We start from the raw sequence: 27,004 nt of genomic DNA, 5'->3' as shown, positions 1-27,004 counted from the left end.
TGAGGAAGTGGTGATGCAACATGGGGGCTTAAGTGGGTAGGAGAAGAATAAATGAAACAAGATGGGATGGGAGGGAGACAAACCATAAGTGACTCTTAATCTCACAAAACAAACTGAGGGTTGCTGGGGGGCAGGGGTTTGGGAGAAGGGGGTGGGATTATGGACATTGGGGAGGGTATGTGCTTTGGTGAGTGCTGTGAAGTGTGTAAACCTGGTGATTCACAGACCTGTACCCCTGGGATAAAAATATATGTTTATTAAAAAAAAAAAGAAGGGAATCTTTCTGCCCTTCAACAGACAAATGGATAAGGAAAATGTGGTCCATATATACAATGGAGTATTATGCCTCCATCAGAAAGGATGAATATCCAACTTTTGTAGCAACATGGATGGGACTGGAAAAGATTATGCTGAGTGAAATAAGTCAAGCAGAGAGAGTCAATTATCATATGGTTTCACTTACTTGTGGAGCATAACAAATATCATGGAGGACATGGGGAGTTAGAGAGGAGAAGGGAGTTGGGGGAAATTGGAAGGGGAGGTGAACCATGAGAGACTATGGACTGAAAAACAATCTGAGGGGAATGAAGTGGTGGGGGGGTGGGAGGTTGGGGTACCAGGTGGTGGGTATTATAGAGGGCATGGATTGCATGGAGCACTGGGTGTGGTGCAAAAATAATGAATACTGTTATGCTGAAAATAAATAAATTTAATTTAAAAAAAAGAATATAATAAGAAACCTTAAATCAACCACCAAGACCCCAAAAGAAAGAGTATAAGCCAAAGGAGATAAAATTAAATCAGAAAAAATAGTCCAGAAATGCCTGGGTGGCTCAGTGGCTTGAGCCTCTGCCTTTGGCTCAGGTCATGATCCCAGGGTCCTGGGATCGAGCCCTGCATTGGACTGTCTGCTCAGCGGGGAGCCTGCTTCTCCCTCCCCCTTTGCCTGCCTCTTCCTACTTGTGATCTCTTGTCTGTCAAATAAATAAATAAAATGTTTTTTAAAAAATAAAAAGAAAAAATAGTCCAAAGAATGCAGGAGAAAAAGGAAAAGGGAAATGGAGAACAAATGGATAGCAAGATGTACATTTCAACCTAACTGCATCAATAATCATATTAAGTATAAATGATGTAAGCACTATAGTTAAAAGGCAATGAATGGCAGCTTAGATTTTTTTTTTTTAAAGAAGAAAATAGATTAGCTGTATACTGCCTGCAAAAAGATGCACTTCATATACCAAAGGACAATTGGGTTATAAGGTAAGGGATGGAAAGCAATGTGAATTTTAGTACTAATTATTTTTAAACTTGGAGTAACTGGAAGTAGAAATTGGAGCAAAAAATATTGCCAGGTATAAAGATTGTTCTTTCATAATGATAAAATGGTAAACTCATCAGAACTCATCATGACCAATTTAACCAAAGAAAACAGAAGGCATAAATTACCAATGTCAGGAATGAAAGAGGGCTCATAACTACTGATCTCATGGGTATTATAGGGTGATTAAGGGAATGCTACAGTCAGTCTCTGCTCACAAATTTGATAACAGATAAAATGAAACAATGTCTAGAAAGATAACATACAAACTACTAAAACTGTCTCAAGGAGAAATAGATTACCTGAATTATCTTTTATCTATTAAATCAAGTTAGTAGTAAAAACAAAAACAAAAAACAAGAACAACTCCTCAGAAACGAAAAACCACCAGACCCAAATGGTTGTGCTGGTGAATTTTACCAAATAACCCCTTTGACCAAAAAAAAAAACAAAAACAAAAACAAAAAAAACCCAAAAAACAAAAAAAAAAGAAAAGGGAAATTAGAAAGTATTGTTATCTTATTGAAAATAAAAACATACTTCCAAATAACTAGGATGCAACTATAGCAGGGCTTCGAGGGAAATTTATAGCACTTTGTGCCTATATTGGAAGAGAGCAACAGTCTCAAAATAATAGCGCTAGGTAAAGGATTGTCAAAATCATCTTCAAATATCTGAATGCCTTTTGTTAAAAAACGTGTTTATTTCATGTTGGAGAAGATAATATAGATGGTTACGAAAAGGCAACTCTTAGCCCTTCATCGGAAGGAAATAGCCATCAGACTTGCCCTGCTGTGGGCTGAATTTCTTTAGTGATGAATTTCTTTAACATGTTCCCTTAGATATTCTTTAGTGTTTTTTGTTTTGTTTTGTTTTTCTTTAAGTAATCTCTATATCCAAGGTGGGGCTTCAGTTCAGGAAACCAAGATCAAGAGTCACATGCTCTACCAACTGAGCCAGCCACACACCCCTCCCTTAAATATTTCTAAGGGTTCTTCCCAATAATTAACTTCTTTTTAAAAATTTTTTTCAAAAAGATTTTAATTATTTATTTGAGAGACAGAAATCACAAGTAGGCAGAGAGGCAGGCAGGGGGTGGGGGAAGGAGGCTCCCCGCCGAGCAGAGAGCCCATGCAGGGCTCAATCCCAGGACCTTGGGATCATGACCTGAGCCAAAGGCAGAGGCTTTAACCCACTGAGCTACCCAGGTACCCTCAACGATTAACTTCTGAGATAAACGGTAGTGAAGGAAAAAAAACACTTTTTTTCAATGTTAATAGACTATAGATTAACATGTACTTTTAAGCTGATGTATTATATAGTATGTAATATAGTATAAGAATGAGCAGTAATTTAAAATCACAGAACTGTAGAATTAGAAGGAGCTGTAAGTGGTGTTTAGTCAAACAACAGTAACCTCAACTCTCTGCCTCTTTTAATATCAAAGCCTTGGGTAAAAAATTTTTTTGAGTTTTTTTAAGGGGGTGATCTATTTAAGTTTGCAAATCAGCAGAAACAGTGCATGAGAAGTAAACCACTGGAAGACATAGTTCAGAGAAAATTGCATCAAGCTTAGGGACAATCACTAGACGTGATTTTGTACTAGGTCAAAGCTTGGGTATATGTCACCTTCTCTCCAAAGCCGCCTCTGGCTTTCCCAGACTTAGTGGCCTGTACACTCTGTACTGTAACATCTACATACTACCAACTATTGATAGGGTGTTATGGAAAATGAGACCAGGAAAAAAAAAAAGTTTGCTGTTTACGATCGGCTGTCTTTGTGCTAAAACGTTCATCTGTTTTCTTCTAGTGAGTACTACTCTAGTGAGTAGTATGAGGGTCAAATGAGATAACATACGTAATCTTTGAAAACTTTGAAGCACTAGCTCCATGCAACAAAATATTCCTATCATGCATTTTTTCTTTTCATGTGGCAACTGTCTGTGAATTTCTGCCTAGCAGACGTACATTCCTACTCTAAGCAGTTAAATGGCAAGAAGCAAAGCTGATGGGACAGAGAAACCACATTGCTGCTTTATAAAAACCAGGGAGTTTCCTCAGACATCTTTTCAAGAAAGACAGTTTAGTCAGTGTTTCTATTTTGGGAAGTAGCGTATCTTTTATGACGGTTTGATCTGGGCTTATCAGTTGTCCACCTTCCGATATTAGACCCGAGTGGTAGATTTTTTTTTTTTTTAAGATTTTATTTATTTATTTGACAGAGAGAGATCACAAGCAGGCAGAGAGGCAGGCAGAGAGAGAGGAGGAAGCAGGCTCCCCGCTGAGCAGAGAGCGCGATGCGGAGCTCGATCCCAGGTCCCCGAGACCATGACCTGAGCCGAAGGCAGCGGCCCAACCACTGAGCCACCCAGGCGCCCCCCGAGTGGTAGATTTTTAGTGCTCGAGAGAACTGTGTAATCCAGAGGCTGAAAGTTACATCTGATGTCTTTTTTTTTTGAAAAAGAAACCTGTTTTTCCCTTTTTAACGAGTTTCATGTAGGTTTGATTTTCAACACCAATGATAATAGTTGCCACGACTAGGTATTTATTAATTTGCTAACATTGCTTTAGGGGCTTTATACAAACTATCTGATTTAATCCTTCCCAAATCCTATCTGGGAAGATACTATTCCTCCTTTGTAGATGAGGAAACTGAGAGTCTGAAAATATCATTACTAGCTTAATTTACAAAATTACTAGAAGGTGACACTAAAATTTCAGCATCAATCTAACACCAGCCTCCTTATGCAAGCACTGTGTCTTTGGATGAGTGGAGCAGTGCGCTGGGCTTAGAGGTAGACTGTTTAATAGAGTCACAGTGAAAGCCGTCAGTGAATGATTATATGCACACATGGTAGCTAGGTTCTGCATGGGGTTGAGAAACAGAATACTTACAGTAGGGGCTCTGCTGCTTATGAGTTCTGTGACTTTGGCAAATCAGTTTATTACCCTTCTCAAGTCTGTTTTCCTCATTCAAAAATAGAAACTAGTAAAACCACCTATCTGAGGTGGTTGTGGTGAAGATGAAATTGTTGTTTTTCAGGGCTTTAAATGGTTTTGAAAGGAACATTTGGGTGGCTCAGTTGGTTAAACATCAGCCTTCAGCTCAGGTCATGATTCCAGGGTTGTGGGATTGAGTCCTGCATCGGGGTCCCTGCTCAGAGGGGAGCCTGCTTCTCTCTCTACCTGCCGCTCCCCCTGCTGTGCGCACTCTCACTCACTCTCTCTAACAAATAACTAAAATCTTTTTAAAAACCCCACAAATAAATGAATAAATGCTTTTGAATATAAATTCAAATGAGTATATAAATGAATTGATGAGTGTATTTCATTATTTGCCATAGCCTTTCCTTAAGTAGTAAATTTTCTGAGTGCTTTTAAAAAATGGTTTGATTTATAGAAACTAGTGAGTTTCCAGAGCAGCTCTGTTGAATTAGAGTCATCTATTATGTAAGGAAGTTCTACTCCTAAGCCTAGCGTTCTTCGATGAGATACTTTGTTTTTGAGGAATGGTTATTTCACAATACCTTGTAAAGGAATTCTTGACAGATATTTCTGTCTCCATTTTGGAAGAGTAGAAAGACAGAGAGGTCCAAAGTGGATCAGTGCCAGAGTCAGCTTTGAGGCTCCTAATATAACTGTCACACTGTGTCTACTGGGAAGCTACCTTTCCCATGCTATATAGACTTCTGTATTTTCTAAGCTCATTTCTGTTCAGACTTGAGAATAAGTGAAAGTCTTCTCCTTGAGGGCTGTTTGGTACCATGTACAAAATGGCATCTTTGGCAGTCGAGTGAATAATCAGTGAATGGATCCCCCAGGTCGTACTGAAGCTCGTAAGATGGGCACGTGGGAAGGTTGTGTTCTGTGTCAAAGAATGAATTCTCCATACCTTTCATTCCAATATTGTTTATTTTCTTTTTGGTTTAGGAATTTTCAAATTTAACCCATCCACTCCCATGTTTCCTCAGGATTAGTGACAGAAGTGAATGGAGCACAATAAAATAAACAGTTTCTTACAGGCGTTCTTGAAGGTTGTGTCAAAGCAGCAGCTCAGAATTCTGGGGAGACCTTAGAAACCTTTTGGTCAGATCCGTTCAGCGTAGGTAACCGGTCTGGAGAATCCATCTTCTTTCCTAGCCCCTGGTGCGCCCCTCCCCCCGCTAAACCTCCTCACTCCCACAGAGCTCACACAGCTCATTCAGGCACAGACTGTCAGTTAGGGGTCTGGATTGCCAGTTTGGGTGATTACCTGGCTCACAGCAAAAGCTGACAGTCCTATCTCCGTGGACATTTTTGTTCCCCAAACAGAATCTATGAGAATTGACTCCAGTTTGTGTGGCCTTCCCTGGAGATCAAGCCTTGAAGGAAGTCCTAGCAATTGCCGCCGTAAATTCATCCTGTGATGATAGTGTGCCGGCTGAGAACGGAGAAGGGCTGCCCCCATCGCCATGCTCCTATCATCATTAGAACTATCAGGGTTGAGAAGAAAGTGTCCCGAGCGTTTGGGTACAGTGACACGAAAGAAATTGCAGATTAAGTGAGACCATTGCTCCCGGGATTGCAGGACGCAAAAAGAAAGGGAGAGTGAGCCGGGGAAGTTTATTTATGGAATGTCAGGGGGCCATTGAGGCCCAGCAGGCCCTAGAAGTGGAGGACTTCCCTGGGTGCTTGTTTTCTCCCTCTGACCTTGGATGAACTAGCGAGCAGTATATTATGCCGGCCGATTGTGCTGGTTTGTCATGGTTAGCATTCTGGACTGTCCCTGGAATGTAGGAAACGGATGAATTTGAATGGAACCATGAGGTGGTCTGCCGGGCCCTCTCCTTGTCTCAAGGAAACCTGTGCCTGTTTGTCTGGGCCCGGCCTGATGGAAGCAGTGGAGGGAAAGAGAGGTGGGCCTTTGATCTCTTTGTTGCAGCTGCTCCCTGGGAACTCGCTGAAATCAATGCCCTGTTTTCCTGAAGGAATGAATGGCTCTGCCTAACTAGCTTTGTGAAGCTGTGGGGGAATTCACTGCCTCTGTTTATTGACAGCTGAAAAGGAGCACATGGGGTGGAATGGGCCTTCTTGTGAAAACCAGGCACAGGGAAAATTAGACCTCAATTTAACACAGAGGAATTTGGAAATTCACCCCAAAGGAGATGGTGGTTTCTCATGCTTACATTAGAATGACTCAAGTTTGGGGCTAGTGTGTAATGAACAATGGAGGTTCTGTCACAACTGTGTTATAAGTAGGAATATGGTATGCATAATAAATGATGCTAAGTAGAAGTTGATTCAACACCCTCCTTCTATTTTAAACACAGAAGTAGAGAAAGACAAATATGAACCATGATATAATCAAGTGATTCTTTTATTTTTGCATTAAGAAGAAAAAGGAAAAAATTGATACTTAAAGTAAGCATTATTAATGTAACTTTACTAAGTGTCAAGAATGTCACTCATTTATGTTTCAAAACATCTTTGAACATTGTATCTGAATTTCACTCATGGGAGCTCTTCCTGCCGCTCTGGATAGCGTGTGTTGTATGGGAATATTGTAATATGTTTATTTTTAAAAACTTATATTCTTGGGATGTCGTAACTGAAGGCTATGCCAAGCGTGAATGAAACTGGCAAAGAGACCAGTATAGCACTTGACATTAACACAGTTCATAAATCTTAAAATTACTAACTTACTTTTGAGAACATAGTAAGGAAAAAGTCTTGAGTTTATCGCAAGGAAACATCACCCCTCACTTGCTTGATTTCCCAGGAAGAATTTATAGCTTCTTCCTTTGGCCCCAAGCCCTTTGTGCACACCTCTATTATAGCACTTAACACACTACCCTGTAGCTCTTTGTTTAGGTGTATTCTTTTAGCTGGAAGTAAAGCAGCTGTGGCGGATTCATTTTTATATCTCCAAGCCCAGCAAAGCTCCTGGCTCGGTGAATGCGAGCAGCATGAATGGGGATTGATAGCTCCCTGTACATTACTTTGAATGTAATTACTTATCCAGGCTTCAACTGCAAATACTACATTTTAGGAAAACCTGATTGATCTATTGTTACCTGATTGGTGCTATAGCTTTTTAAAATCTATTCTTTATGGAGAATTATTAAACATTTTTTTTTTTAATTTGGCAAGTTTGTTGAGCAGCCCATCAGCCTCTGAACAGGAGGCATAAAAAAGTGGATAGCATTGTCCTTTTAAAATCTAAGCTCTGTTCTCCAGTATTCTTTCCTAAAATTAAATCTCAACACAGTGTTTAGATATTTCCAGCTAGACGAGAAAAGCTTTATATTTAGAGTTCTGTGGACTATCACTGGGCCGGAATTAGTGATTGTGATGGAGAAAGCATCCATTTTCGTGATTTATTTCTATGATGTAGTGTTAAATAATGCAAAACAAAACACCCTTTGACAATTTCTTTAACCAGATTTACCACTGCTATGAGCCCCTTATCAAAAGAAGCAAAACCTTCACTCGTCAGTGAAAAGAAGGGAAATTTTGAATCTAAAGGATGAACTACTATGATTTCACAGGACCCTAGAACAAGCCCAGTTTGGGGCTCTTTTCAAGTTAAAACCTATTTCTTTTTAAACCACAGCTTTAAGTGGGAAATAGTTGTCAACATTCTTTGGGAAACAACATCTTAAAATCATAATGGAAAATTTTAGTAAAGGGGGTAAGGAAGCACAGAAGTACAGTAACTGGCTAATATTTTACCCTTCGTGATATTTTTGTTTTTACCACCAAGATTATTTTTGAAGAAATCTGTTTGGTTGTCTGTTTTTGATTGAAGGTAAGGGTGCGGTATAAAATACAGGTTTGCAAGTGTGTGAGCTTTGGTAGGAATCTTGTATAGGATTGGGGTGTTTGTGTGGGTCATACAAATGTGGTCGATTCAGCAGTTTGCGATTCTGCTGAGATTTCAGATTTCTTATGAAATAGGAAAATTACCATGTCCTTGATCATCGATACACTCTCACCCCCAGAAGTATTAACTTGCAGATAAGAAGGCAGTAAGCATAGCACTTAGGTTTTATGATTTGGCTGCTCTACTCTCCGTTTCTGGAAGTAATTTCATGTGACATCATACCAAAGTAGGGAGGGGTGAAGGGTGGAAGGAAGTGTAGGAAATCAAACTACACTTTTTCATTTTCGCAGCGAGGCATATCTTTGTCTAGATTGATAGAAGGAACTACATACAGGCCAAGGAAGTAACTTCGGTTAAAAAGCTGTGTTCTTGCTATGCCTGTTGAATCAGATAACTCCAGCTCCATGATCCTCTGTAAAAAAAAGCCTCGTCTCCGGACCGAAGACTGCTAGAGTCCCCAAGAAGAATCATTTCAAAAGGTTTGAGAGTCAGACCTTCACAACAGGCCTGGGAGTCAACATATACGACATGTTTGTGTTTGCGTTGTGTGTTTATCTCCATCATCAAACTTCCTAGTAAAAAGACACCAGATACTTCCCTCTCAGATGGCTTCCCGTCCATCCAGACTGAGCAAAAAAAGCAGCCCTACTACAGGCTTATCTAGTCATTGCAAGGGAAACATCCTCCTAATTCATTAGATTGAATTACAGGAAAGACTGTTCTGAAATACAGATTTAAAATTACCTTCATTGGGTGTGCTTACTGTCAGCAAGTTCTGCCTCAGACCTCTTTTCTCACAGTAGCCTTGTCTTTGGTGGGGGGGTGGGGAACAGGAGTGAAGCGAGTTTTGTTTGTTTTGGTTTTTTGGTTGTGTGTTTGGTTTTTGTTTGCCTGTGTGTGTTTGGGGCCTTTGAATGATCCTTTCTTGCTCCTTAGAATCTCCCCCCCCACCCCCACTTCACCTTCAACCCTGCTCAGGGACTGGTTTCCCTTTCCCAAAGGATAGTGTTCGTGTTTGACACTTCTTAAAAGATTCTGATAGTCACCTGATTTCTGCCTGAGGCTGTGAGGTATTTGTACTTGAACTGGGGTCTCTGGAAAATAATTGCAAATCCACAAGGGCTCCTTGCTTCCCAGATACCGGAGCAAAGCCCTTTACTCAAAGTAATTTATTTAATCCTCGAAAGACTCCTGGGCCGTAGGTACGATTGTTGTCTTCATGTGACAGGCGGGAGGCCGAGGCCGAGGGAGACCGAACAGATTGTGTGAGGTTTCTGAGTGGCTCCAGGGGCACCTGGGAATGTCGGCCTTCGGACACGGAGGCCCATGCCCTTCCCCACACCACTGCCCGGCCCCTCTCAAAGGACGACTGCCGCCAGAACTTGAAGGCGGGTCTCTGGAATGTAGGGATATGGTGCTAGGGCATGTCGACGGGGAGAACTTTTTGATCTTGGCATTCCTGAACTCATATTCTGTATATCAGTGTCTCTTACAGAGCAGGGATGTGGTTTTTCTCAGTGCCTTTTTTTTTTTTTTTTAACCTTTTGATTCTTTCCCCCCTCGCTCTAGGGTTGCTTTCACGTCTGATGTGGCCTCTGTTTCACGTCACATCGAACAGTCCTCTGTACCTCAGACTGACAAAGGTAAGTATGTCTCTGCCGAGCCAGCAGACTTCTGCCCCGTCTGCTCTCCTGCACTCAGGCGTGAGTCTGTATTCTTGTTCTTTCCTCTGGTTTGGCACACACCAAAGCCTTCCACCTTTCCCACAGTAGAGGGGGTTATGTTCCAGAAAATGCTCGCTCTCAGAGAATCTTCATTTGAGGAACTTCAGGCTTTGAAGGAAAAATAGGGTTGAGGGATAGAAAAGCCTGTTTTTCACTCTTTAGGAAAAAATCAAGAGAATATGTGAAGAACTGTCATTGATATTTATTTTCATTTAGAAATAAGGGATTATTATACAGCTGATTTTTATTTAGCATGACTTGTTTACTGGAAATTTATGAGCTCCCTCTCTTACATTTTAAAAAGATGTTTTAAAATGATCCTGAAAAACAGATAAAATACTAAGGGAAAATTTGGGAGCATTATCCTCCATTTAGAATCATAGTGAGTCTGCTAGATATGTTATAGTTCAGTTTCTCAATCATCCTCAGAAGACCATAATATGAGGTGATTCTCAGTTTTCATCTCTTCTGTCCAAATCTCTGAAAGTTATGAAATGGGGAAAAAGTGGGCCTCTAAATCCAGTGTTTATCTGAGAGGACTTATGGTTGGCAGGATACTCCATATTTATCAGAATTTTTTATTTATGATCATTTTCCACCATACATATGGAGATTATAATTTGTTTTAACCACCTATTTCAAAATAGCAACCTCTAATTTCAGCCTTAAATTTCGTATCCAACATGTTGATGTTTTTTCCCCTGTAACATGTATTAGCTCTCTGTTTAAGAAGCCCGTGCCTTCCTCACCTCACGCCACCCTCCCCTGGATTTGGACCTTCAGTGCTAACGGTTGCTTAACCTTAATTCTTGGCCTCTCTCCACGCCTTTTTTTTTTCTTTTTTACAAAATGTCCTTGACTGTAATATGCCATTTTTTTTTTTAATTCCAGTGTTCTGTGTAAGTTTTCTTATATTACATCTTACACTTGAAATTTTTTTTCCCCTAAGCCTTTCACTAGATAAGTCACGTCCCAACTTACTTTGCTCTGGGGGCTGACTTCTAGAAGGTTATTCACGGCTGCCCGAGGTGGAAAACCAGAGTGAAGAGAATATTAGATACATGGGGGTGTGTGTTTAAATTCCTGTTCTCCAAATGATTCTAATTGAAACTAGTCCAACCATCATATTCAAAGAGAAATATTTAGCAAAATCCCAGAGTGCCAGAATCACTTCTGTACGTCCTTTAGGCCACTTTATGATACCTGGAAGACCATTCTGTGCCAGGCACCATCGTGATCGTTGTCTCTAGTTAAACATGATCTTGTTATGTACAGCACAGCGATACTATTACACGATACTGTTACACGGCACTGGAATACAGTGGAATAAGGCAAAGGAAGACACATTCTTACACCACTCCTGCGTAAGAGAAGTTGTCATGTAAGAATTATCATTAAAATGTCTTTATTTTCTGACTCCCTGAACAAACAAAAGGCTAAAAATGAAGGCAGTTTAGAGATGAAGGGAGTTGACGGCAGGAAGGGGGTCTTCATCATATCGGATGGTATTGAATCTTGTTAAAATTAGTAAATAAAGTACACTTCTCTACCAGCGTGTTTAAAATAGCACTAGGAGCTATGCATGTTTATACTCTAATGAAGTGAACTTTATTTGGGGAGTCATTTAATTGATCCATTATGTGGCGTTTACCAAGGTAATTTTTTCCTTTTTGTTGGAGCGCAGGAATTAAAAGTGATTCATAAAACAGACACACTCACAATCAACATGTAAATTAGAACCACATTAAGATGATCATTGTTTTATATTGTTTCCTTAAAATGGTTCTCCTTGCCCTGTATTGTCAACTCTGTAAGAGCACCGTGAGAGTGTGGTGAGCTCTGGCTCAGGGAAGATTGAGAACTCCCTGCAAACAGTTCATTTTATGAACAAACTTCAGGGCACAGTTACTGCATTTATTCTTTTTGTGCACTTTTTTTGGGTTGTTCCCCCCCCCCAAAGTAATTATGATCATACTGATTCTAAAATACACACTGGATCAGTCTGGGAGCATAGCCCTTATGTCTGCTGTCTGAGGTCTCCTTCTGTAACATAAACCTGAGCACATTGTCTCCTGATGGCAAACGTTTGGTGCTTCTGATGAGTCAGGACTCTTGCTTGCCACTGGCAGAAACTAATGGGAAGGCGGAGAAATCCCCAAGAACCAAGGAACAGGGGCATATTTGCATGTTACAAGAATCCCTCTGACAGCAGCACTGTGATAAGAAGGAAAGGGAACCACTCCAGAAAGACCCTGAGGAGTCCAACTAGACCTCAGGGTCCAGTCTGTAGAAAGCCCTCTGCTCTGACCTCACAGATTCAAGCTCCTTACTCACCAGGCCAGTCTCAGGTTTAAGTTAGGCCACATGAAAATTGAATTTTGGCCAATAAGATGGGTTTGGCCTCGTCCTCCAGCACACCTCTGCACACTTGTCCTAGAAAATTTTTAGGCACCACAGCCTGGAAAGTAGTCTCCTGCACGTGGTGCCCGTGTTGGGTGACAGAGATTGGGGACAGGCCATGCGAATGTTCATGAGCTGCTCGCTTCTCTCTTCCCTTCTATACCTCACCTATCTGGCATCAGAAGGGAAGCAAGTGTCAACAGAGGCCAGATCCTTATGAGGCCAGAGTGGTTCTACGCTGTGGTTGCTTTGCTTTCCCAAACCGTGGCCTGCTTGCCCAATACACCCTCGCCTCCACGTTCACTGCCCGTGAGTTCTCTTCTCAGGTCCAGTTTCCTACGAAATACTCATCTTCCCAACAACCAAAGCAGGGAGAGGGCACTGCATTGGCCTGCTCTGCCTCTGTGACAGGGCACCTGCTCCTCAGGGAAAGCCTCCTCTCCCAGTTCCATCTTCCCACCAGATGTGCCCCATTGCTGGGCAGACTCGGTGCCTGGGTGGCAGGAGAATGGGATTCCCTGGTTGCTGATTCTTGTCCATCTGAAGCTCTTCCGGCCAGGGCTCGCTGTTCTGAACATTCTGATCTCTGCAGAATGGCTGGGAGAGCCGAGCTTGTCTGGATCCCTGTCCAGTTTTCCTCAGGGCTTTTGGAAGTCTCTTCCGAAGGCCTCCAATAGTTAGCCACAGGACTGAAATGGGGTTGGCTTTGAGTATGTGTGACTGGCCTCAAGGTATGAGCCCCTCTTCATTGTTTCATTTGGTGCCACAAGGACCTCCCGTTACTGCAACATCTTTGACTGAACAAATTTGTCACGTGAAGGACTCACATCCTCTCTCCTAGCGTAGGACTCTCCTCTTCCCTGAGCTTGTCAGTTTGCTGCACACTCTCATTTCCTTCACATGGAAATGAGCTGACCCTCTCGCTGTCCCAGCGCCCTGCCCCGGAGTCCCGGCCAGGCTTGGGAAGAGGAGTGTCCTGTCTGAGCCCAGCTGCACTGGCCTCCCTCTCTCCTTGTCCTGGTCGACATCCTTACTTTTTTTGGTTTTCAAGCAACTCACAGTCTAAGATAAAGGCCCTAAAGACAGCTTTCTGTGTTTCTCCCTTTCTAGGTGTTTGCATAGGAATCAGAGGAGTTAATCTTGTGAGTAAACTCTCCACATCTGTGCGGGTTTCCTTCCTTCCTCCTCTCTCTGCCCCGGGGCTGTGAGCACAGGACTGCCCCCAGGTCACCAGAGCCTCTGCATAGACGCACTCCTCTCTGCAACAGGGGATGGCCTTTTTTGAAAAACAGTCTGGCACCAGTTGTAGCAGTTGAGGCTAGCCAGTAGCACAGATGCATATGGAGTAGGAGGCTAAGGTTCTTGGCACCTTCCAGAACCAACACCCCCCCACCCCAAGTCTGAACCTCACCACACAACTTGAAGTATGCAGGAAGTCTTCCTTTTTTATTCCCTGTGACTGATTCAGAGTCCAGCCTCCATTCTGCTAACCTACAGGGAAATTTCATTTCATCTCTCTCCCTTTTCTTCATGGGGTATGACCTTAAACCCAGAGAATTCCACGGCACCTGCCAGGTGAAGGTCTGGCGTGGCCCTTCTGTGTGTCCCAGCACTGGGCTCTGCAGCTCTCTGCCTCAGGACCTGAGTGGAGGTTGAAAACCTCGCCCTGGGTGTGGGTTTCCCAGAGCACGGCCCACACCCTGTCCTCCCCAAGGGCTGTGCCCACTGTCCTGGGAGAGAGAGCTGTGCAAGGGCCGGAGAGGTGCTTTCTCTCCCCTTCGAGGGCACCCTCTCTTTCTTCCATCTTGGGGGTTGGACAGAATCTCCTCATGGGGTTTAGAGGTTAACAAGGACAGACTGTCTCCGCGGTCATCTGGGCTCAAACATAAGGAATGAGAAAGCCTGCCTCCTGTTTTAAACGAGCTAGAAAGAGAAGCTGTTGGGAGGACAAATGGAGCAGAATTCCAGAGTCGTCCTGCCATGCTGATGTCGAGGCTGTGAAGAAGGCAAAACACAGCCCAAACAGTGGGGACTACGGAAGTTACGGAAAGAGGGGGCCGGTACACTCGCAGAATCCGTATAGCTGAGTCAGTGAGAAAAATCTAGTGTGACCCCAGAGTTTCTGACTTGGGAGAGTCTGGGGAGTGACACAGTGGAGAGATTGCCCTATTGGTAACATGGCCGCTCCCACCAGGGATCTGGATGCCAACTCCACTGCCTGCTGGTCACGTGCCCACGGGCAGAGTACTTCTAAGCCTCAGTTTCTCCATCAGTAAAATGGGGCTAATAGCATCTACTCATATGGTTGTTAAGGGTGTGTTAAGTGATTAAAATGGCCACAACCTGTGAGCATCCAGGATATATTAGGAACTGGTACCTAGTGGAGCCAGTGGCTAAAACTGGTATTGCTGGAGGGGCCCATGCTTTAGAAGAGGCGATTTTCAGGGCTGTGAGATATCCAGGCAGAGAGGTGGCAGCTGGATTCATCTGGAATTTGCAAGAAAGTTCAGGATTGAAGATGGAGATTGAGGAGGCCTCTGATTTCAAGGAGGAGTTGAAAGCCTGAGTCACGAGTGGGGTCCCCAGCGATCGTGTGTGAAGGTAGATGGCCAGCTGTCAGGCCTGCACAGGTATTCAATTTTTGAGGGACCCTTTGCAGCTCACTCCTCCGTGACCTCTTTAAACTGATTTTGTTGTTTTGAGATAAATGTGAATATCCCACTTAAAGTCTCTACTTCAGGGGAATAATCTCATTGTTTACTCAGCAAAGTAAGAGTGGGGTGTCTGTTATCTCCTGTATCTAGTGGGCTCCTTTCCGTCTGGAATTACAGTCTTCAGAAAATAGAATAAATTAAAAAACTCATTTGAAAAGCTTTTCAAACACAAGCCTTACCCATCTTCAAGCTAGAGGAGGAAGAAATCCCAGCATGTGGAGCTTGCCCAACTCTTTCCCACTCAGATCATTAGAAATAAAAAAGTCAGTTTGAAGAATTGACTTAAGAAAACTCAGGAGTAGCCAGAAGTGAATGAGCTGAAGCTGGAGGGAAATCCCTTTGTTTAATTTGGGTTTCGGTGCATGCCCAGCAGGCAGCTGAACCAGTACCTTCAAAGAGAAAAGGATATATTCTTAAATGTGGCCCTCAGAAGCAGTTGCCTCGAAAGATGGACTGTGCCCGAAAAGATGCATTCTAGAAACCATATGCTCTAGATTTAGGAGATTTCGCTGTTTGTCATCAGTGAATGAGCAAACACAAACAGATCATTCCCCTGCAAATTCTCCCTCTTAAACAATTAACTCTAATCTGTTTACTGTGTGCCAATCCTCATTCCTAGAAAAATGTGACTTTTCTTGCTACTCTGGAGCTCAGAAATACGTGTATTTAGGAGTGTTTAATGTTATAGGGTCATTTTTGCCATATATATATATATCCATATGTATCTATATATGGATATACATATCCATATATGTGTATGGCAAAAATGACCCTATAACACCTATATATGTATATAACAAAGATTATATACACACATATACACACACACACACATATACACATATATATGTACATATTTGTATATGTTTACATTTGAAAGATTAAAACCTTTTCTTCTGATTCTGAAAATCTGAATTCTAACCTGAAATGCAGTGTGCAAAGAGCGTCCTGTCAAACTTAGATGTGTTCTTTTCCCCCTCTCTTCTCTGCTTGGCTACACTGTTGCACAGTGCGCGGTTTTCCCCAGGGCCACGCATGCTTGCAGGTTCTCTGTTGCATTGTTAACTCTGGGAGCGTTACTGGTCTGAGATGGCAGGTGGGAGAGGCGGAGGAACTTGGCCTCCTCCCTGCCAGAGTTCTCCTCTTTCACTGGTGCTGCTTACATTGAACAGCTTAAGAATAAGCTCCTGTGTGAGCCCTCGGAGGCCAAGGAGTATTGTTGGGTTCAGAAAGGAATTGCTTTCTTTTAGTGATAATTTGAATATTTTGACAATGAAGCTAAGCTACTCCACTGCCTGGTTTGCGTACTTCATGTCATGTGCACCCTTTCTTGTGAAGCAGGAGAGAGCTCCCGCCTCTCTGAATTCATAAATTGGTATTGTCCGTTGGTGAGATGTGTAAGAGCAAAGGAAGAATCATCCAGAAGGATTTTACTCTCTTGGTTCAATGTTTTTTAAAGTGCTTTAAAAACAACAACAACAGCAGCGACTAATACAGGCCTTTGGAGGCTACCCAATAATCTAAAGCACCATGGTAGATGTTGGGTATTTGGAGAAGAGGGCTGGGCCATGAGATGATTCGTGAAGTGTTTATACATGCAAAACAAACTCTCTGGTTGCTTCAGAAATCCTACTTACCTCCAGTTTTAACCCTCCTTCAGGCTTTTTCCTGAATTGTGATGGGTTATTTTAAAAACTTAGTTGTCTAAAATGATCTTAATTTTTCAATTTTTAAAAAAGATTTTATTTATTTATTTGGCAGAGATCACAAGTAGGCGGAGAGGCAGGCAGAGAGAGAGGGAGAGGGAAGCAGGCTCCCTGCTGAGCTGAGAGCCTGATGCAGGACTTGATCCCAGGACCCTGGGATCATGACCTGAGCCGAAGGCAAGGCTTTAAGCCACTGAGCCACCCAGGCACCCCTAATTTTCCATTTTTAAGTTAAAAGGGTGTTCTCCTACAAAATAAACGGGCAGAGCCTTTTTTTGATCAAACTAAGAGAAGGAAACAGGCAACCAAGTGAGTAAATCACGTAGGTGAGATAGGATTGGCTTTGTTTCATAATAGATTTATCTTTGGGCTGGTTAAGAAAGTCCTAACAATCTTTCCCTTCTGAGGACTGACAGTCTGGCATAGTTCTAAATTGGAAGAAGCCAAGTTTTATAACGAACTGGTGAGCAGAGGTACTGGTTTCTGCATGCTCACCAGGGATCAGTGGTGCAAAACCAGATGCAGGCTGGGCTCTGGAAGGCTTGGTGAAAACCTCGACTCCCAGGGCCAGAGTGATATGCTGCGAGGCTGTGCTGTTTGCACTGTGGCCTAGGAGTCTGTATTCTTTAAAAGATTTCTCTGGCAATTCTAGTGCAGAGCCAACTTTGGTGACCACTGGACTGTGGGTTCAGTTTAGAGGCCTCAGCCTTTTCCCCCTGCACATCTGGTAAATCTATATGTTTCTTTGAAGGTCTTGTTGAAAATGAATGCCTACTGGTTCTTGCTGCCTTTTCTCATTTGAGAATTTGTTTCAGGTTCTATCATTGCATAGATTTGCATACCTGTTTTATGGTATTCTAATATTGTTCATTTAAAAAAAAAGTCATTTCCTCTGTGTGCTATTTTGAATATTTTCTATAAACAATTTCATGGTTTTTGGCCCTCCCCACCAACCTGGCAGAAAGCAGGGGAAAACTTCAGGGTTTTTTTAATCTATTGCAAGTAGGAAAAGAGATGTAGTAGAAATTCTTAAAGACCTTCCTGGGCAAGATGACGTCGGATTGAAAATCCTTTAAGTTACTGCATTATGAACTTTATCATACCTTTTAAATATATCAGATCTAAATGTTTAAGACTTTTGCCATCTGGTAGATCAGAGACATTTAAAAATTAACGGTGGTGTGGCTATGGAGGTATCCTACTACAGGACTGTAAAGTTTAAAACTGGTCTGTCGTCCATGAAAATGCCTGGAAGGGTGGTCAGAAATCTCTAGACAGGATCAGGTGTGTGTATGTGCTCCCAAAGGGAAGCTGAGGCTGCAGCCTGGTGGGGGGAACGCTGCCCCAGCTTCGTTCACTGAAGGCATGCAAGATCTCTTCCTACAGGTTTGACTCCTCAGACAAGCTCCTGAGAGGACTCCACGACCACCCGGAAGCTGGTGTTTCCTGTCACCTAGCAGGTATGTAAACGGTGGTAGCGTCTTCAGATTATTGCCGTCCAGGTGCGTGTATGACCAGTCACTTGGAAGCACAAGGGACAGTCAGTCCGGTTGGGCAGGAGGTTCCAGGGCCTTCCCAGAGGTTCTATTAGAGAAGAAATACACTTCCCCCTCATACTGCCAACTATCTTCGAACAGCATTCTTCTAACTTTTCTTTTTTCGAAACTTGAGTATGCTCTTCAACCCAGGGTATCAGAGGCTCCCACTGGCAACCTTTCTGTCATCTGCTGGCCACCACCCACAGCCAGAGGTGACAGATCACTCTGTGGACTTTTCTGCAGGCTCCCTGTCCGTTCAAATGTTTTCAAGCCTCCCTGACCCACCTGGTGTGCCTGAGCTGCATAGAGGGTGTCTTCCTCTCTCTGGCACGTGATGGCTGCCCAGCCTGAGGAAGATGCTGGTCAGGGGCCAATCGTACCAGGGAATCCAGCCACGGAATCTGAGGCTGTCTTTGGAAATACTGTAGTCAGAGCTGAAGCCTGGGGCTCGTGCAGACGGTGTACCTAGGAAGGATGGCCGGGTACGGGTGGGAAGAGCACACAGTTCAGATCACCCAGGTTTGGCCTCTGGTCGTTTTCGTCATCACCAGTGATGCTGACACTCACGGGGCCCTCACTGGGTGCCACCGTGCTTTGCACAGAACAGCACTTGCAGCCTCTTCTCTGTCAGTTCCAATGGGCAGGGAGCATCATCTCAACACCTCAGTCTCCTCATCTGTCGGATGGGGATAAAGATGCCTCTCTCTCTGACAGGGCCTCAGAGGGCTTAATGAGACTGTCATTGTGCTAAATAAATAGCCTTTGAATGCCCTTTGAAATACAATCGGACTAAAAAACATATTGATGTTTGGCCAAGACATTGAAATTCATCCCAACATGGCCAGTCTCTCTAGTAGGAACGGAGAAAGGCAGAGCAGCTCCCGTGAAGCAGGGGAGGGGGTCTTGCCCTTGTGTCTTCTGTTTCCAATGTGATGGACGTTGGAAGGCTAAGCGTGATAACTGGGAAGAGCCTGGACTGTGTCAGCTCTGTGTGGCTGGTGAGTCCATGGGCCGGGAGCAGGTAGGGGGTGGCTGCCACACCAGGTAGTGTTGGTCTCGGGAGCTGAACCGGACAAGCCCAGGCAGTATGGCCAGTCCGGTGGCTAGGCTAGCCCGAAAGGAGGAGCTACTTGGGACATCGCTATAGGCTACTGGGAAGGAGCAGCAGGCATGCGGCAGGGGAAATGGGGCTCATTGTGAGCAAGGTGCCTGGCCTCCAGGGCGCCGGGAGCACAGACCCGCACAGTGAGGCCCCCGGGCTGGGCTGCGGGGTGGACCACACATGTGGCTCGCCAGCACAGCTACTTAGAGAGCTCACATTCCTCCCCATTGAGCGGGGTATGATTGTAATGGTTTGTTAAACAAACAAAGGACCTAAAGCTGTGAATGGGGGGAGAGAAAAGACTGGAGGTGAAAAGGAGATGCGGCCCTGCTTGCCAGTGTTCCTCTCTTCTGAAGCTTTCGCCTCCATTTCCCCCGGCATTCCTTTCTGCCTTTCAGCGAAGCCAGTGCAGGAACTGGGACAAGTTGCCTTGTCTTTCCAGTGCCTTTGCTTTTTAAAATGGAAACTGATGAAATGTGTAACATCTTAAAAAGGAAAAATATTTACAACTGGAGTCACTTTGAAGGACCAGTGAGACGTATTTTTATATTTCAACTAAAGTATTCCTGCGTGAACCATTTGCTCTGCGTCATTTAGATCTATGGGACGTGGCATGGAAAGGCAAAGAGAACATTCTTGCTCCAACACTGTGTGGTCATTTGTCTGATAAATAGGGCGTGTGCCCTCCGAGGGGGGCAGCCGTGCTTCCGGAAGAAGGTCAGTGAACGCTGGCACAGGCACAGCCATTTTACCTTTTTCTGTTAAGTTTGTACACAGTTCATAGGACAGTGACTTCTGGGTGCTCATTTGGTGAAAAAGCTTAGGGAAAGAAAGAGCTGAAGCTGTCCTTTACCAATTGCCAGTTATATTCGTGGCCATTTGGGTAATCAGATTTTGGATCTCAGGCTCATTGCGTGTTAAAAACAACCATGGAGAATTTTAGAGCAGCACCTTTCAATCTGCGGTTCCCTCTGGGTCCAGGAGTTGTCCCTGGGGGAGAGGGTAAGTGTGTGCTGTGCATGCTTGTGACTTTTGTCCTGTGTGAAGGAATCTGTTGATGGAAGCATCCTGGCTGTCACTGACCCCCACGCCCTCTGGGACAGCCCTGCCTCCTCTCCAGGCCCATCTCCTGCTCCTCCCCTTAGCCTCACAGCTGCCTTCAAGCAGCCTTTGCCCATGGGACACCATGAAGTGTCTGAAGTCCCCCTCGCCCACCTGCTACGCGCCGCACCTCGGTGGCCAGTGTCAGATTTTTAGAAAGGAAGAGCAGAAGTCCTCTCTCATTCTGCCACTCCGAGATACTTTGCTGACATAGTGTTATCTGTTTGCAGGCCTTTTTCTTTTTATTTAGAGACACTGTTGTTTCAGAACCAAACAGTCCATCAGGGTCTTCAGCATCTTTTTCAAACCTCCTGTAGCTTTTATGTTTCCCTCAAGAGATTTTTTTTCCCCCCCCCTCAGGAGATTTTTAACTCCTGAATCTGGCTTCCCATCATTAGGGTGACTGGTCTGCTTTCTTTCTTTTTTTTTTTTTTCCTCAGTTTGAACCTTTACCCTCACACACTTCCTGGGAAGAAACCAGGCTTTTCTTTTCCCTAGAATGGTAACTGTATTAGGACAATAGGCTCTGCCACTAATTAGGTAAGTTTTGGTTCCTCTGTGCCCTACTCTTAGAGACCTGGAAACAGAGATCACGGGCTGTGAGCTATGGAAGCATAGCCTAGAAGGGCTTAAAGGCCAGCCATAGAGGGTTTGATGGGAGGGAGGAGGGGGATCTAGTTTCAGCTGTCACAAAAGGATAGCCTCCATCACTGAATTTATGACTGGAAAATCTTCTCGTACCAGAGGCTCTCGTGTGGGTTTCAGGACTGCTGTCCACCCCTCTCACCCACCATGATACCACCATGAGATGGAGGCCATGATTGGTCTCCTTGAGACCAGGTCTGCTCCGTCTCAGCTTGACAACCAGCCCTGGACTTCACCCTTGCCTCTCTGGATGCACAAGCCTGTTTTGCTTGTTTGTGGACATTTGATATTTCTTCCGGAGTGTCCTTAAAATGATCACGTACATGGCGTGGAGAGGAAGGGAGCAGAAGTTTTCAGCATCTTGCAGAGGGACCCGTTCTAGGACAGTGTTTTGGCCCTAGCTGGGGAGGCCTGAGCTGGATGAGCCCCTCTGCTTCCACTCTGTTTGGGAGGGAGGGGGCGCTGCTTACACACCTGCTTCAGGGAGGAGCCCCTGCCGGGATGGAGCCTGGCTACCCGCCCCAGGCAGCAGTCCTTTCCCCTGGGTAGTGTGGCTTCTCTTGGTCTTCTCTGGCCTTCTGAGGCTCATGTTCCAGGGTTTCTGCCTTTTCTGCTCATTTTTAGGGCTTCCTCTGGTTTCAGTTGAGACAGAAGTCCAGGGGCGCTCTCTCCTTATTTCTACCTGTTCTCCTCCTACCTTCCCCAACCATTCCACGTAGACTCAGAGTGGTTTGCCTGAACTGTTAAATAGGTCAGACAGATCTTCAGTCTGCTAAACACAACGGTAACAAAGGAAGGTTCCCACCTGCAGAAAAGCCTACTTTCTCCTACTAGACTGGGCAGCCAAACAGGGGTTTTGAGCTGTTGGGGTCCTGCTTTATACAGTAACCATCTAGAAATTATTTTGAAGCCTCACATTTTTTAATGCAAATTCTCATTTTGCTTATTTTTGTTGCCATAGACTTGTTACTACTCTCTCTTACCCAAGAAAAGTGGAGGAATTTAGCAGCAGAAAGCTTCTTCTGCTTTTGGAACCTCTAAGAATTACTTGTCCCCACAAGCCTGCTTCCGCCCTGTTCCACAATGCAGAATAGATGTCCTGAGGGAAAATCGATTTAGCTACAGCCTGCCATAAAGAAAACAAATTCCTCCTCACCCACTTTACCAAACGATGCTGTAAAGGACAAACATTGGTGATCAGAGTTGAGTATGTGGGCTTAATGCAGGATCTGAGGCCACCCAGGTAGAGCTCCAAGTAATGTAGAGTCAATTACAGAAGCCAGATTCAGAACGGTATCCATGTTCCTGTAGCCAAAGGGTGTCATTCTTTGTGTTTGGTCTAGAAAAGAGCCTCAGCTTCTCCTTTATGGCGTAGGTGTCCTCACTGGCCTCTGTGTCCATTAGGCACCATTAGATTGAAGAGGTCTGGAACCAGACCTCGCCTGGGCAGAGCGCACAGACTGAAATCCAAGCAACGGAGAGAGCATTAACGCGGCCCTGCACGAGGATGACAGGTCTAAAATGGAGCTCCTTGTGCGCCGTTCGGCTGGACTTCTCTTCCAGGACTACTCCTTCCTTTCCTCCTCCGCCACCACAGATACCTCTTTCCTGTGACCTAACCTAAGTCCTCATCTAACTAGACTTTACGAAGTGTCCTTTCGGCCTGCCTGCTTTTCTTTCCAGGTTGCTGTTACCCCTTCAGACACGCGGCAGAAGCCAGAGGGTCTCACTGCCTCTGGTCTCACCACTCTCTACTAAATCGTCTTCCACATCTCTGCTGTAGCTATGGTCACTAAGTCTGACCTGATGACAAGTCCGGTGCTTATCATGGATTTGTGTTGCCCAGCGCCTAGGTATCAGTCCTGGGCTGTCCTTGCTTCTTCTGGTTTGCCTCCTCTGTGTTTTCTTCATAGATTCCTGTGCTTATGCCCTTCCCAGTGTTTTTTCCGTTCCTGTGGAGACCGTGTCTTGTTGGCCTTCTCTCCTTCCTTCTACCTCTTCTCCTTCCGCCTCCTTCACTCCACACTAACTCATAAACTCTTAGTGGCTAGCTTGACTAAATAGGTCAGTCAACTACTAAAGGATTACAGCAACAAACCCCACCTTACCCTAGTGGAATGAAGCAGTCTTATATCCCTGAACCTTCATGATTTGGCCTTTGCCTCCTTTTCTGGCCTCTTTGGCCGCAGTGCCCCATATTTGCAGAATAATCCAGTCATACTGAACTACTCGTTTTCAAGTATCCTATGCTGATTCATTCCCTCAGCCTGAAATTGACCACCTCCCCACTTAAGCACCTGGTAAACTTGCAGGCTTAGCTTTAACATTGGCCTCTCCATGAACTGTCTCAATCTCTCAAGCAAGCTCTCAAGCAAGAGATGACCACACCTTCGACAGCTGTATCCTTTATCCACCTTGCATTCTGATCATTCCTTTCACTTTTATCAGGCATATATCTTCGTAGAGTGATTTAATTATATCGTACCTTTTAATCCCTAAGGAAGAGCATCTTTGAAGGTCTGTCGATGATTCCAGTCTTGTATATTGTCTGTCTTACTCTCATGAGGCATTGGTCTTGCCTGACTTTCTAATATTTTGGCAATGGGATTGGCTTAAAAACTGAATTTCATCCCAGTGTGTTTTTGTGGGAGGGTGGACGGGTGTTAAAAAGATTAACAGGACATGTCAGATGTGGTATATGACAAAAGGAAAAAAAAAGGCAATCCCATGGAGTAGAAAAGTATAGGGAAATTGTTTTAATGATGGACCAAGAAATCTCACTTGTATAAAATTGTGCATATTTTCACCTGTGTATTAGTGATCTGAGTTTCCCTTTCTGTGAAACTCCTTTTTAATTTTTATTCTTGCCTGAAGTTTTAAAGTTTTATTTTAAACATTAAGACTAAATCTGTCTAGAATTTTTATATGTGGTGCATGATGGGAATCCAGCTCCCTTATTTTCCACATGGATAACCGATTATTAAGTGGCCAGTTCCCACCCCAGTGATTGCTGTCCAAGCCCTGTCATATGTTGTTTCCATACAAGGGTGGGTCTGTTTCTTGGCTATTCATTCTACTCCATTGGTCCACTTGTCGAATCCTGTGCCTCAGTATGTCATACCACCTCAGTTACGATGAGCTTTAAAAACAAAAGCAATAGCAACAAAACAACCTTATCCACTATCTCTTAAGTTTTTCTTCTTTGGGAGATACCATGGTCTGTTGGTATAATGATGAGTATGATCCAGTAGGACTAGAAAGTTCTTGGCCATTCTTGGACTTTTCCTTTTCCATATAAAATTTGGAATGATCAGGGTTCTAACAAAGAACGCTGTTGAATTTTTATTAGCACTTCATTGAATTAATATGTAAATATGGAAGAACTGACAGTGTTACGGTAATTCCATCTGTATTTCCATATTCATGATCATGGTATATTTTTCCATTTACTTAGGTCTCCTATAATGTCTTTCAGTATAGTTTTGAAATTGCTCCATAAATATATATTGTACCTTTGTGGTTAGATTTGTTCCTAGATATCTTTGTTTTATGGCAAATGTATATTGTATTTTAAATTATATTTCTGTTTGCTGGCATTTAGAAATACAGTTGATTTTGTTTTTTGATTTTTATAACTAAATATCTTGCCAAGCTGTTAGCCTGTGTGTGAATTCTTTGGTTTTCTGTGTAGACAGTCATTATAAATAATGAAAGATCTCTTGCATTCCAATTTTATGTCTTTCATCTCTTTATAACTTTATTGTAAGTCCATTCTAGTATAAAATGTTTAACAAGGTGTAGTGTTTAATAGGTAACTTTATCATATAATAAAGATAGCTGTTTGAGGGACGCCTGGGTGGCTCAGTTGGTTGAGCAGCTGCCTTCAGCTCAGGTCATGGTCCCAGCGTCCTGGGATCGAGTCCCACATCGGGCTCCTTGCTTGGCAGGGAGCCTGCTTCTCCCTCTGCCTCTGCCTGCCTCTCTCGCTCCTTTCTCTCTCACAAATAGATAAAATCTTTAAAAAAAAAAAAGAAGATAGCTGTTTGAGTAATTTAAAAATTGATCTCCTCTTATATTATTTTGTCTAAATGTGCATTTTTTGGACGTTGAACCTATGAATGAATTTGTTGTTAGTCTCTGGGTTATATTAGCTGGTTTATAAAAGGTTCTTCGTGGTATTAATCACTAGTGAGCATTAAGAGGAGCAAATATGTAAAAATAGCAGATACCCTCAAAAGAAGCCACATTGGCAAACATAAAGGTGCCTAAGAATCATCAGATGAGTTTCTGCAAATTCTTAGACGCTCCCCGGCAAATTGCACTCAAATCCCTGCCCCTGCCCCTGGGTCTTGTCCTTGCAACTGCCTTTTCGGTTTTCTTAAAAATATCTCTGTGTGTGTTTTATAGTCCTTTTAGGGATCTCTCTCCCTCGCTCGCTCTCTCACATTTATAGTTGTTTTTGAAGTTCTCTTTTCTCCATAGTTGCTTTCTTCTGACTTCTGGTGATCCTCAGCTGTCTGCTGACTTATGAGTGGAGCCATTAAAAAGCTGATGGAAGCTTTGTATACTTAAATAGGGCTTGGTTGTGGGTTAATGCAGGTACACCTGGGGACTGCCATTTGTCCTTGTAATTAGCTCTTTTCTCTTGGGCTGGTCAGCTTTCCCAGAGAAGTCTCCTGGAGGGGATAGGCCTGTTGCCTGGGTTCCTATAGCCAGAGAGGGCCGGTATACAATCTTCCATGGGAGTCCCTCTGTTTCAGCAGGGTGCGCTGCCCTCAGATGCCCCACTAGAAGGGGGTCAGAGGGCTGAATGCTTCACCAGCAGACTTTTCGACTCTCTAGGTTCTTATACCCACTCTCCCCTCCCCTGCAGAGTTACCTAGTGCCCACATTTCTGAGTCTCTTGATGGGTTCCCCAGGGTAAATCAGGTCGCCCTGTAGCTTTTCATTACTGGCTTAGATTTGAGCTTTCTGAGGACTGAGAAGCCAGTCACTGCTTGTTTCCCTGCTTTCCAGCTCCCAACATTTTATTGCCATTTTCTCCTCTTTGGGTGGGTTTTAGAAAAATCTCATTAGTACTGTTTGAGTGGCGTTTCAGAAGAGACTGGAGCCACATACCTTTCTTCAATTGCCGTCTTTAACTAGACTGTACCCAACATCTGTGAATAGAAGGTTCACACCCTGTCCTCATTGCCATTTTCTGTCTAGTGCCTAGATTTGATGTTCTAAAGCTGTGGTGTAATCAACCAGAGAGCTTTCTCCTTACTTTGGTCTCTGAATATTAGATACATAAGTCACTTTGGCTTTCTTGTTTATTTCAGGCCTTGTTTCCAAGAAAATAAGAGCTGAGTCACTGAGTTAACAAAGTTGTCTCTCAAGGTAACGGTTTAAAAGTCAGCAGGCAGCAAACCTGATTTGAACAGGTGGTGGGGGAATTGCTTGGGGTGGTTGGTGCGCCCCCCCCCCCCCCCCCGCCAAGGGTGGAACGCAGGGGCAGTCAGTGCTTCCCACCACGCCTCTTAAGGCGGAGCTGTCTAAAACGCTGTTGAATAAGTAGTTCTGGAGGGAACACGGAAGAACTTTCTGTGGAGATAGGTTTTCACCAAACCAATTTTGCTCTTTCTTATTTAGCCATGCTTTTTAGTGAGCTACTTTTATCTCCATCACAATCTCCTTAGCCCAAGGCCCCCTGGGTTTCAGCTGGATTTCTAATTGCTTCCTCCTAGGTTTACCATCTCCCCAAGCGGACAGGGAGCTCCCTTGCCTCAGAGTGACAGGAAGAAGGAAGAGTTGCCAGGTGGGCAGGGGTGGCAGGACACTCTAGGAAGGGGCATTGTGTGGAAAACACAGAGACGGGACAGAACATGGCACATTAAGAAAATAGCAAGTGGGTT

At 43.9% G+C, this 27,004-nt stretch overlaps 1 protein-coding gene across 5 annotated transcripts in view; it reads left to right on the top strand.

Annotated features, from left to right (window-relative positions):
* PLAGL1 (PLAG1 like zinc finger 1) overlaps window positions 1-27,004 on the top strand; it is a 109,416-nt gene that overhangs the window by 69,671 nt on the left and 12,741 nt on the right. For 4 of the 5 annotated variants that reach the window (XM_059400872.1, XM_059400875.1, XM_059400871.1 and 1 more), the window contains 3 exons: window positions 9,750-9,823; window positions 13,415-13,446; window positions 18,111-18,184. The gene's annotated coding sequence lies outside the window, so the exon portion shown is untranslated. The remainder of the gene's footprint in view (window positions 1-9,749; window positions 9,824-13,414; window positions 13,447-18,110; window positions 18,185-27,004) is intronic. The other variant, XM_059400873.1, reaches the window with a different exon arrangement.

This window comes from Mustela nigripes, chromosome 5 (genome assembly GCF_022355385.1).
Source record: "Mustela nigripes isolate SB6536 chromosome 5, MUSNIG.SB6536, whole genome shotgun sequence".
In the NCBI taxonomy this organism is placed as follows: domain Eukaryota; kingdom Metazoa; phylum Chordata; class Mammalia; order Carnivora; family Mustelidae; genus Mustela; species Mustela nigripes.
The sequence above is the reverse complement of the archived record's forward strand: the minus strand, read 5'-3'. Positions and strand labels throughout refer to the sequence as shown.